The sequence below is a fragment of the Elaeis guineensis genome, chromosome 13 (assembly GCF_000442705.2).
Source record: "Elaeis guineensis isolate ETL-2024a chromosome 13, EG11, whole genome shotgun sequence".
Classification (NCBI taxonomy): domain Eukaryota; kingdom Viridiplantae; phylum Streptophyta; class Magnoliopsida; order Arecales; family Arecaceae; genus Elaeis; species Elaeis guineensis.
In genome coordinates, this window is record NC_026005.2 from 14125805 (window position 1) to 14139017 (window position 13213).

General features: G+C 33.3%; 1 pseudogene; it reads left to right on the plus strand.

Annotated features, from left to right (window-relative positions):
- Positions 1–242: 242 nt before the first annotated feature.
- On the plus strand, positions 243–13135 carry LOC140853086 (uncharacterized; annotated as a pseudogene).
- The last annotated feature ends 78 nt before the right edge of the window (positions 13136–13213 follow it).

The following is a 13213-nucleotide window of genomic DNA, read 5'->3' on the forward strand; positions in this document are numbered from 1 at the left end:
ACTCTGACTTAAATTATTAACTGTACTGCAACTCTGTTATAAAATAATGTAATAATGTTGGTATTTGACTAAGAAGCGATGAGCGATAGGGAGGGCGAGACCTTAGCAAATATGGCTGCTAGGACAAGAGAAGCAAGAGGAGCAAGATTGACGTCGCGGGGAGCTGCCAATCAACCAGTTAAGCGGGCTCTTGACGTACCGACCACTCAGACGTACCGACCACTCCTCGACCGACATTATCTATGGAGTCATACTACGAGAGATTCAGAAGGCTCAACCCACCTCTATTTGAGGGTGGATCTGATCCTATGGCTGCAGAGACATGGATTCGAGAGATGGAAAAGATGTTTGAAGCCCTGCAATACCCTAAGAATGTGAAGGTCCGATTAGCCATTCCTATATTAAAAGGGAATGCTGAGTTTTGGTGGACTGCAATAAAAGCTGCCTATGGGAATAATGATAATCAACTCACTTGGGAAGAATTCAAAGAGATATTTTATGATCAGTACTTCCCGGGGACAATGAGATTGGTAAAAGAAAATGAGTTTCTAACCTTAAAGCAAAAGGATGATATGATGGTGTTAGAATATGCTAACAAATTTAATGAGCTAGGCCGCTTCTGCCCCCAGCTTATGGAGTTCGAAAGGAGTAAAGCTAACAGATTCGAACAAGGTCTAAGATATAGAATTCGATCCCGTCTGTCTTCTCATATTTTTAATAACTACAAGGACATACTGGAGCGAGCTTTGAAAGTGGAGTCTGAATTGAAAAGAACAGATCTACAAAGAGGAGATAGGAAGAGACCGAGATCAGTAGGAAATCTAAAAGATCAGCAGAAAAATTTTAAAAATAATAACTCTGATAAGAAGAAAGAATCTACATCCTGCTCCTATTGTGAAAAAAATCACAATGGACCTTGTCTCAAGAGGATAGGAGCATGCTTCTTATGTAGTGAGAAAGGACATATGGCTCGTGATTGCCCAAATAAGAAAAGAGATGACTCTAGACCTAACAAACTAGTTGATCAAAAATAGAAAGGAAATGCACGAGTGTTTACTTTAAACCAGCAGGAGGCCAATGCAAGTGATCAAATGGTGACAGGTATTATCCCAGTCAATTCTATTCATGCTCGTGTGCTATTCGATTCCGACTCTTCTCACTCTTTTATATCTCTCAAGTTTGCTACTTCTTTGAATTGTGTGCCTGAAAAACTAAATGAACCATTATATGTTAGCACACCTTTTAAAAATATTGTTGTTGTTAACATTATTTTTAAGAATTGCATAATCCAAATAGAAGAAAAAGAATTAGCAGTAGATTTGATTCAGCTAAATATGTATGATTTTGACGTTATTCTTGAGATGAACTGGTTATCTTCATACCATACACATATTGATTGTTTTAGAAAAAGAGTGGTATTTCAAATTTTGGATGAACCATAGTTATTCTTTCGAGGCGAAGTTTATAATACGGAACCCAAACAATCTTTGGGTATTATCTCAATCATGAACGCAAAAAAAATTTTGAGGAAAGGATGCAAAGCATTTTTGGCCCATGTAGTAGACGCCGAGAAGGAAAAAATAAAGTTGGATGATATCCCAATTGTCAAAGAATTTTTTGATATTTTTCCAGATGAACTATCCGGACTGCCCCCAGAGTGTGAGGTTGAATTTAAAATTGATATCACTCCAGGAACTGGATCTATATCAAAACCTCCTTATCGGATGGCTCTCGTAGAATTACGAGAATTAAAGGATCAACTACAAGAACTTTTGAATAAAAAATTTATCCGACCCAGTACATCACCCTGGAGAGCTCCTATGTTATTTGTGAAAAAGAAAGATGGGAGCATGCATTTATGCATTGACTATCGGGAGTTAAACAAGGTAACCATAAAGAATAAATATCCTCTTCCTCGAATAGATGACTTATTTGATCAACTTCAGGGTGCACAAGTTTTCACCAAAATTGACTTACGATCAGGCTATCATCAACTAAGAATTAGAGATGAAGATGTACCTAAGACTGCATTTAGAATCAGGTATGGCCATTATGAATTTTTAGTAATGCCTTTTGGACTAACCAATGCACCGGCTGCTTTTATGGATATGATGAACAGGATTTTCAAGCCGTATCTGGATCAATTCGTTGTTGTTTTTATTGATGATATCCTAGTTTATTCTAAAAATATAGAGAAACATGAGAGACATTTGAGGATCGTATTTTAGACCTTGAGAGAAGAGAAGCTCTTCGCCAAGCTTAACAAGTGTGAGTTCTGGTTGGATAGTGTTGTCTTCCTCGGTCATGTAATATCTAAAGAAGAAATCTCAGTCGATCCAAAGAAGATAGAAGCTGTGGTGAATTGGCCTCGTCCGACTAATGTGATGGAAGTTAGAAGCTTCTTAGGCTTGGCTGGTTATTATAGAAGATTCATCGAGGAATTTTCTCAAATTGCAATTGCTCTAACCCGCTTAACTCAGAAATGAATAAAATTTGAATGAAGTAGTGAATATGAGCAGAGTTTTCAAGATCTGAAGCAACGATTGATATCTGCCCCAGTTCTTACTTTACCATCTAATAAGGAAGGATTTGTCATTTATAGTGATGCTTCCAAGAAGGGATTAGGTTGTGTGTTGATGCAGAACGATAAGGTCAAAGCTTATACTTCTCGACAACTAAAAGCCTATGAGCAGAATTATTCGACACATGATTTGGAGTTAGCAGCTATTATTTTTACTTTAAAGATTTGATGACACTATTTATATGGAGAATCATGTGAAATCTTTACTGATCATAAAAGCTTGAAATACTTATTTACTCAAAAAGAGCAAAACATAAGGCAAAGAAGGTGGCTTGAACTATTAAAAGATTATGATCTAAATATTAAATATCACCTTGAAAAAGCCAATGTGGTGGTAGATGCACTTAGTAGGAAGTCTTCAGCAAATGTGATGATTCTGCTATCCTTTCAGCAATAAATTTTGAGGGATCTTGAAGATTTACAAATTGAAGTGACTTGTACTGATATTAAGAATGTGTTAGCAAATTTAATGGTATAACCAGCATTGATCGAACAGATAAAAGCGGTCCAACAAAGTGATATTCATTTATGTCAGTTTAAGAAGGACATGGAGAAAGGGCTACGAACTGAGTTTAGGCTACATACAGATGAAACTCTTTATTTTGGGAACAGATTATGTATACCAGAAGATCCTGAACTAAAAAAGAAAATTTTGGAAGAAGCCCATAAATCCCGTTTCTCCTTTCATCCCGATAGTACAAAGATGTATAAAGATTTAAAACAACTCTTCTGGTGGAATGGAATGAAGCAGGAGATAGCTCGGTTTGTATCTCAATGCTTGGTATGCCAGCAAGTGAAAGCCGAACATCAAAGACCTGCTGGTTTGCTAAGACCATTAGAGATACCAAAATGAAAATGGAAGCATATTATGATGGATTTCGTTACTGGACTTCCAAGGACAACAAGAAAAAATGATGCAGTGTGGGTGATTGTTGATCGGCTTACTAAATCAGCTCACTTTCTATCTTTTCGAGTTGGCACTCCACTTGATAAGTTAGCCCAGATATATATTGATGGAATTGTACGTCTGCATGGTGTTCCAATAAGTATTATGTCTGATCGAGATCCACGATTCGTATCTAGATTTTAAAAAAGTTTTCAAGATGTTTTGGGGACAGAATTGAGGCTTAGTACTGCATTCCATCCCCAGACCGATGGCCAATCTGAAAGGACAATTCAAACTCTTGAAGATATGTTAAGAGCTTGTGCTTTTGATTTTGGAGGACATTGGGATAATCATGTGACATTGATTGAATTTGCATATAACAACAGTTTTCATTCTAGTATCCGGATGGCACCCTATGAAGCCCTATATGGAAGAAAGTGTAGATCCCCTCTGTATTGGGATGAAGTAGGTGAAAAGAAATTAATAGGTCCCGAGTTAGTTCAAGATGCTAGAAACAAAATTTATCTAATCAAGAGAAGACTCAAGGCAGCACAGGATAGACAGAAGAGTTGGGCAGATAGAAAAAGAAAAAAATTAAAATTTTAGATCGGTGATCATGTTTTTCTAAAAGTATCACCTACTAAGGGTGTCATGAGGTTTGGGAGACATGGCAAGCTGAGTCCGCGATATATTGGACCTTTTAAAATTTTAAATCGAGTAGAAGATATTGCTTATGAACTAGCCTTACCACCAGATTTATCCAAAGTGCACAACGTCTTTCATGTTTCACTACTGAGAAAGTTTGTACCTGATCCAAATAGTGTGATAAAATATGAGCCATTGCAAGTTCATGAAGATCTAATCTATGAAGAATTTTTTTTCTGAATTATTGATCAAAAAGAGCAAGTTCTAAGACGGCATATCATTCCGTATGTAAAGATTCATTAGAGTAATCATGAAGAGAGAGAGGCCACATGAGAGCTTGAAGATGATATGAAGACGAGATATCCACACTTATTTAAAAATGAAGGTATGTTAAATTTTGAGGACGAAATTTTTTTTAAGGGAGATAGAATGTGATAACCCGGTCCGATGGGCCAAAAGCCCACTAAGCCCACCTAGAAAAAAAAAATAGGGAAGAAGACTCCTGATCGAAGTCTTCTCCTTCTTCGATTCCGATCAGGAATCGAAGTCCTAGGGCCATTAAAAGATCCTAGGACGAGCCCTATAAGAACCCCCCTCCTCTCCTCTAAGAGAAGACACAACAGTCACCGACGATCGTTGGAGTTCTTCTCTGATTTTTTTGATTGAAGCCGCGGCCCCTCGACTTGTGCTCACCGTGATTTCACGCTGGTGGGGGTCATCGGAGGCTGTGGTAAGTCCTTCCTCCTCTTCCTCCCTTCTCTCCCTTCTTTTCTGTGTCGGTGGGCATGACTACCGGCAACAGGAGTCATCAGATTTCGTCAGAAAAGGAAAGCCCTGTTCGGCCTCTCCCTTTTCTTAGTTTTTAAGGCGCCGACGGTCACATCGACCGCCGGCTCTGGCCTCTCCAAACTCGGAAGGGTCATCCCTTACCGCCGGCCATCGTCGGACAAAGTACGATCGTGAATGGTCGGTCAAAGACAAGGGGACCTCTAGGTCTCCTGTTTCGGCCAAAGAAGGCCACGAGAAAAAGAAAAGGAAAAAGAAAAGAAAAGGAAAAAGAAAAGAAAAGGAAAAAGAAAAAGAAAAAGAAAAAGAAAAGAAAAAAAAAATACATATAATAATAATAATGATGATGATGATGATAATAAAAAATAATACACATGAGAGAAAGTTTCTCTCATCCCTCTCTAAAGTCTTTCTCTCTCTAGAATTGAATTTTCTCTCTCTAAAAATTTTTTCTCTCTAAGAAGCCCTATGGATCCCCTATTAGGCCATCTTCTCCACTCCTAGAGACCTATGACCTTAAATCGGTTTAAAGCCGAAGGGAGAGATTTATTGGACTGATCATCAAATCGGTCATTTCTTTATATTATGTAATTTTATTAAATATATAAAATAAAATTTATTGATGATTTAATATTTTAAATAGGACTGTCCGATTCTTTTAAAAAAGATTAAAAGGTTCAGGACGATCGAGGTAAGTGGATCTTATGCTCCTTATTTATTTTTAAATGATCATATTTTGATGTAAAGAATTGCTATTGATGAAATCATAATTTTTCATAAAATAAGGATCGGCATATGTGATATGAAAAAGTATGTTTTATTATGAGCATTGATTTCATGAATATGTCTTATGAAAATAGCATGATTATGAAGCATGAATTTTATTATTTTTTCATCTATGTATATGTATGCTTTAAGAAAAAGATATAATGATTTCAAAGGCTCTCAGATGGCTATGAATGAATCCCTTCGGAAAGATCGACATCCGGAGCTAGCATCCACACGAAATATGACCCTGCCAGCGGGTATAAAGTTGGCACATGAATTAAGAACTCTGTCGATTAAGAAACATGACCCTGTCACGGGTATAATAGTGACCTTAGCACGAATATCTGTGAGCAATATTTTGAAACATGACATGAATACACGATGAAAATGATTTACGATTCATGATTGTGAAATATACATGATTTATGCATGCATGATGAGCTTATAACTTATTTTATTATATGCTCTATGAAATATTTATTTTTATAATAATTGTTATTTGCTAAATGATGCATTATCATAGAAAATTTATGCTTGATCCGGTAAGGAAGCGGAAGTCTACTTATTGAGCTGGTGTAGCTCATATTCTTTTTGTTTTCTTTTTCATGTACAGAGAAATAAGGCTAGGACTGATGGAAAGGAAATCCAGGCTTGAGGATCAGCAAAGCAAGCTTGAAAATTTTGCACTAAGAATTCAGTTTATGTTTATGGATTGTAGTCATTATGAATTTTAAGACTTGGATTATTTCATCTTTGGATTTAGATGCTCTGAACCAATTTTGGTTTAATTAAATATTTGAATTGAACTTTATTATTACATTTATTTATGATACACCTGTTATTATATTTAAGAAAATAAATTTTGGCTTCGTGTTATCGTGAGTCCATCCCTCGGTAGCATGGCCGTGTTATATCCCGAATTTGGGACGTGACAGAAAAAATATGGACAATGAAAAATATAGAAATATTATATATTTGATTGGAATTTTTAAAAAAGAGAGATGGGAAGATAATTTTTCTATAGAAATAAGTTTTCCACATTTCATGCTAAAGAAAAATTCATGTAGAATATGGAAAAGTCCAATTCCACCGGTTGAAAATTAGGATAATTTTTTTTTTCATAAGTGCCATTAAACTTTTAGATGGGAGATGATAAAATATTTTTTTATTAAAAATATAATAAATATTTTATATAATTTTTATAAAAAATTATATAGATATTCAACCAAAATATAATCCATTCTGAAATATATTATTTTCTTATAATCAACCAAACATACAAAACTCATTTTTCTAACCATCATATATCTGAGCATCAATGTCTTAGAAAAAAAATCACTTTTCTCATATAAAGATAATTCAGACCAATGGATTCCTTGTGATGACCATATACAATGAGGTTATCTGTATCTTTTGTTGTTGAGGGAATTATTTGTCGTTTTCTCCATATTTTTACTGGAAATCGAATAGCATACTTACGTAAGGAAACTGCTACTCTGATTATTTGTGGATTTGAAGTACAATCATGTGAAATGCTGAGATCCATCAAGTAATGCCTTTTGATGTGAGCAGCTTTCTTATGATGACATAATGCATGGCAGGTGGATATTGTTTTATTTCTTATAAGAAAATAATTGAACATTTTCTAACTCAGAAAAAGACAATCATGGGTAGGACATCCTTCAGGCTTTTCTATGTCATGCAATTTGTTGCGCCAAATTCTAACAAATATAGCTAACATTTTGATTAGTTTAATGAAACAAACTGCTGAAATTATTTCCTTCATCCCAAGGTGGCATATATAATAAAACTTAAGAAAATTCAAAAATTTGGTTTAAAAAAAAAGAGGAAAGAATAAAGATTGATTGATATTTTCTTGATAAAACCGATAAAAAGGATTTACTAATCACAACATATATACTTTTTTATTTTAAAAAATGAAAAGCATGAAGCGAGATTTGATTACAAATTAACGTAACAGTATATAAAAAAGTTGTAGCCTACATGATTAAAAGTGATCCGATCAGGAAGAAGAAAAATTTTCTTTAACCCACTCAACTCGGATCTCTCAAAAAAAAAAGATATATGAAGAGAAAAATTTTCAAAAGTAAGATTTCAATCTCTTTTCTTTTTTTTTTTATTTTTTTATAGATTAAAAATGAAATATATACCCTCTATTTATAATAACAAGGTTCGTCCTTGTACAATTTAAGTTAGATCGCTTTTCTAGTTCTCATGGAACTCTTTTATCTAAAATAAATATATCCAGCAGAAATAATCTAAAAAAATTTAAAATTCTTTAGAAGGTAGATCTTGACTTATATATCAACTCTGCCTTTCTATATATTGCTTCATCGAATTCTTTTTGAATTGAAAGTTATGCTTCGTCAAAATCTTATCCAAAAGAAACTTTTCTGATTGATTAGCCCATTTTGAGGTCCAGAAGAAAGAATTTCATCCTAATTGCTCAGGGCACCATCTCTTTGACAGAGTGATATCCCGTTATAAATCTTAAAAAACTATCTAACTTCAAAAAAAAAAAGATCATGAAAATCGGACGTTATATGATCAAGTTATGACTATCGAAAGTTTGGCTTGCAAATTAGCTTTCCAATGTGATAAATCTTGCTTTTGAACAATATCCAGCTCTATTCATACTGGCCAAAGTGATCCATATCGAATTCAAAAATATTTTTGGATCAAAAAGTTCCTTCTTTGATTGACACATCTATATAATAATAGTGAAGCGATACATAGATATGAGGGATGGCATTCTGTATTAACACGTAAAATGATAGGATAATCTCCTACAATATCATGTATCAAATTTTTTTATATATTCTTAAATAAAAAATAAAAGCATAAATAATATGATTAAAAATAAAGAATATTTTAAATATATATAATAATAGTCAAGTGATACACGGGTATTAGGGGTTTCTTAAATAAGAAATAAAAGCACAAATAGTATCTATATAATAATATCTATCTAATAATATAAAAAATAAAAAATAAAATTTGATACATGGTGTTGTGGAAGATTATTCTATAATTAAGGGTGGCATTCTATGTTGACACATAAGATTATAAGATAATCTCCCATAATGTCACGTGTCAAATTTTATTTTTATATTTTTTATATTTTTAAATAAAAAATAAAAACATAAACTATATCTATATAATAATATCTATCTATATTTATATAATAATAGGAAAGAGATACAGGAGTATTGGAGGTGACATTCCATGTTGACACATAAGATGATAGGATAATTTCCCACAATATCATATGTCAAGTTTTATTTTTTATATTTTTTAAATAAAAAATATAAATATAAATAGTATGATAAAAAGATAAAAAATATTTTAAATTATTATCTACCTATCTATCTATATAATAATAGTAAAACGATATACGGGTATTTACCAAATACAGTAACCTTCACTGATTTAGGAGGCTATCTTTGGAAAAAAGAACTCTCAGAGATCTTTTTAATCTGATCATGAGATTAATTGATGAGAACAATCTTTAATGTAAAATATTATTATTATTATCAATTAAATCTCTGCACTAGGGGTTGAGTGCTAGTTGGTTGGTATTCTGAATACTTGAGAACTCCAATGGCTTCATAGACTAAATCTAGAGCATGGAATTGTTAAAATTTGGAAATATCTTTATTTGAAGCTTAAGTAATTCAATGTCATGTTACAATCAAGATTAAGGCATTCTAAATAAATATAAACTGATAGTGATTAACATTCATTTTACTAAAGAGTTGTTGATAAGCAATAAACATTTTTAGTTTTTGAAGTAGATTTGAGCATTATGAAGATATAAAATTTAGTACTGAGTTGACTGCCATAGTTTAGTGATGGTCATTCAAAGTTATGCAACAGTGCAAGGAAAACCATAAAAAAAATTGTATCTAAAAAGCAAGTTCTTCATTAATTATCTATCTCCTTTTTCCAAATATATTTTTCATAAAATTTGTAAATTTTCAAGATTAAAAGGGCAATTTCTACAAGAATTAAAGAAAATTAAGCAATACACGATACACACATTTTTTTTCTCTTTGTTCTCAGAATAGTGGTGGGAGCACTACCAACCAAGTTCAAAACTTTTTTGTTTTTATTGACTCAAGTAACAGGGAGAAGGATGCCAACCATTAGACCAAACTCTGATTAGCTTAGTACACTCACTTTTAATAACAGCCAAAACCCTCTACTTGGGATTCGACTTGTATGTCAATGACAGGGCATGCGACCGGGTTAAATGAAAAGTGACCACATTTTATATATATATATATATATATATATATAGAAAAATCTTACTTTAGAAACTTGGCAACCTCTTCTCTTATAAGTGATTTCATTTCTTTATCATGTCACTATTCTTGAAAATATCATTTTCTGGTGTTTCTTTGCCTTTCTTTTCTTATGCCTCAAGTTTTTTCTATACCTCACCTTTCAATTTTCTCAATCCATTTTTCATGTAGTGTATTGTGTTAGAACTCCAAAAAAAAAAAAAAAAAAAATCGAAAGCGAGGAAGAAAATATTTCCACAGCAAAAAGTTTTGTCGCTACAAATTAGATCAAAAGTTCTTCATATAGAAGGTAAGTATATGATCTTATCTTTCACTTTTTAATCAAAGCAATTCCATATTGATCTCTAAAGGGCATAGCGTAAATTGGGATCTTTTTGTATATTTTATCCTTTTTCTTTGTTATCATGTAAAATTTTGTATACTAAAATTCAATCAGTTGATAAGAATTTATGATTTTGAGAAATATAAGTTAAACCTAATTCATCGATCAAAGAAGCACTTTATAATAGATGCTTTGTAAAATTATAGTTTGCTTTAACAAGATATTTTCAAATAGATTGCGCAAATTGGGAATCTATATGATGTTTAAGGTCAGCCCCTCCTAAATTTTAAAGCACATATAAGATGGCCATTTTTTTTTTCAGACTCCCTGCTTGTGCTTCCAAATATTATGGTGTTTGATGCAAAAAAACTTTTATCTTTTTGAGATTGCTGCATGACAATGAGGAATTAATCTTGATTCCTTTGACAAACAATAGATTGTTTCCTTTTCTTCCGCTTACAAGGAGAATTCTTTATTAAAAAATTAAATATTGATGAGTTGAAAGATTAAAAAGAGAATAAAAATTTAACCATTGACTGATTGACTGTGGGTTTCCAAACAAAATATTGATGAAACCTATTAAGGAATATATTTATTTGTCTTTCCTTTTTGTCAACTTGTACAATTTCATGCATATAATGTGTGCATGTGTATGTTTGTATTTATATATACTTATAGGATGTATAGATATTTTCAAATGGCAATAAGATTATCTAGATACCCATTTCATTCATTTTAAAAGCAAATTCCATAATTTTTTAGTGTATTTGTTTCATTTAAAAAAAAAAATCATGCCGCATTGATAATAATGAGACATTTGATGCATTTTGAAAATTGCAAAAACATCCCTCATGAATTTAAATATAGAAGAATCCAAACAACTACATAGCAATGCTTCAAATACCGACAAAAAAGAGTCCCAAAACAAACATCCCTCTTTATTTGAAATATGAAATCTAATCAAGGGTGCAATAACTCAATCTGGCTATAACTGCGTGGCTCGTCCAAACCCTCATTTGCAATCTCTCTACAATGCACCATTTGTACAATAATCCTATGCATATAAATGTATGTCTCTATATTATTTATTTTTATTTATACATATTTTATAATTTCAAGTTACAACTTTCAGCCTAACCACATGTTACATACTTGTATTATGTTCTCTTCGTTCCTTTTCCCTCAGAGAAATTATTAGGTAGGCTAGCTCTGGGTCCATGGTGGACTTGATCCACCTAATAAATTTTCATTCTTCAGTCTTTCTTTTTCTTCATATCTTTGTTGAAATTTTTTTTATTATTATTTTTTTAATCCTATGCAAAGAACATGAAAATCCTCACATGCTTGAAAATGTCTATAACTAGAACCAGTATGCACAATATAACCATTAGGTGCTTATCTCCGTGCAAAGCTTGACAAAGGGAAGAGGTCCCTTCTTTCCTTTTTTTTTTTTCTCTCTTTTTTTTTTTTTTAATCTACAAATTAGAATGGGACTACCAACCTTGCATAGATTCTTGTTTTGGACTATAAGCCAATAAAACTTGGCATAAGAGAAAGCTACACATCAGCTTGCTTCCAAAGATTCTCAAGCCTACACTGATCACTAACAAACTCATAGTTAGTCTGATAGCGATTTGTCGTTGTCATCATGTTATTATCTTAATCATAGGATTATGATTTCAAAAACTGGGGTTAGGAGCGCTACATTTGGCCCTTATTTTGTCGCCCATAGGAGGCCATAGGGGCATATTGGGAATATTGCCTCAAAAGAAGGTGTGTCTGTTGGTCCGTAGGTTCCGTCAGCGCCACACTCCCATGTCCGGATGGGATGTCCCCAGGCGCCGGAAAAGTAGTGGCCCCGGACGGGCCCGAGAGAATCTCTCGCCCTTCCTCTCCACGTGGCGCTAAACTATTGGTGGTAAATTTTAGGTGTGGCATATATTATTTTTTGCCCCCTCATCCCTGAGCATTTCGGGTGTTACCCCTTTTGCATAATACCCCTGATCCCTCCTTTTTATTGCAATTATACCATCAAACTGATCTAACCGTCTATTTTGAGTGGATGCGAATCGTGACGCGGATTATGGAAGGAGCCTCAACGTCGTGCAAAGGGAATGCCTGCCTTGGCCTGTGGAATTCAAAGAACCATGGCCTGAATGTGTGAATTAAATCAACTGACATTTAGCAAAAATTTAAAAAAAAATCAACTGACTCACACCAACCTTCAGCTTTTGATTTTTTTTTTTTTTAAAGGTTCTTTAGCAAATCTAGATGAGCCCATTGGGTTGGATGAGGAAGTGAAGTGTTTAAAATAGATTGCTGAATTAGTCCCAGTAGATGACTCAGTATGAATGTGGTCTTTAGACTTAGAAGAATTAAGTGGAAGATTTAGATGACTAAATGATAATTTTGTTATGAATAAATTCAAGAGTTGATAGCAAAAAATATACGGTCTTTCTGAGAATACAATCAAATGGTAGGAGGTTCTGTACCAAAAAAAATAGTAGGAGGTTCACCACACACCTTGCTGATAATGCTTGTTGGTCACCTACTTTTTTTACCAGTCAACATCTAGAGGGAAGGATAAGGTGTGAACCTTATATGTTATCCAAGCAAAAAGACCCACAATGATGCATAAAAAACTTCCTATCGAAAGGTATCTACTAAATTTTGTTATAAAGAACTACAAATGGTTCTCACACAAGTCTCTTTTTCAATCATAGCTATCAATTTATCTCACAGAGGAAAAAAGAAAGTGAGATTTTCCTTAAAATTTCTGTTCATGAACAGGGAGGAAACATTGGGTAATGGATGACTTGTGAACATGAAGACACCCTGTTACTTAACCACAGATGGACCCAATCTTGTGGGCTAAGCATCAAGACAAATAGAGGGGAGGA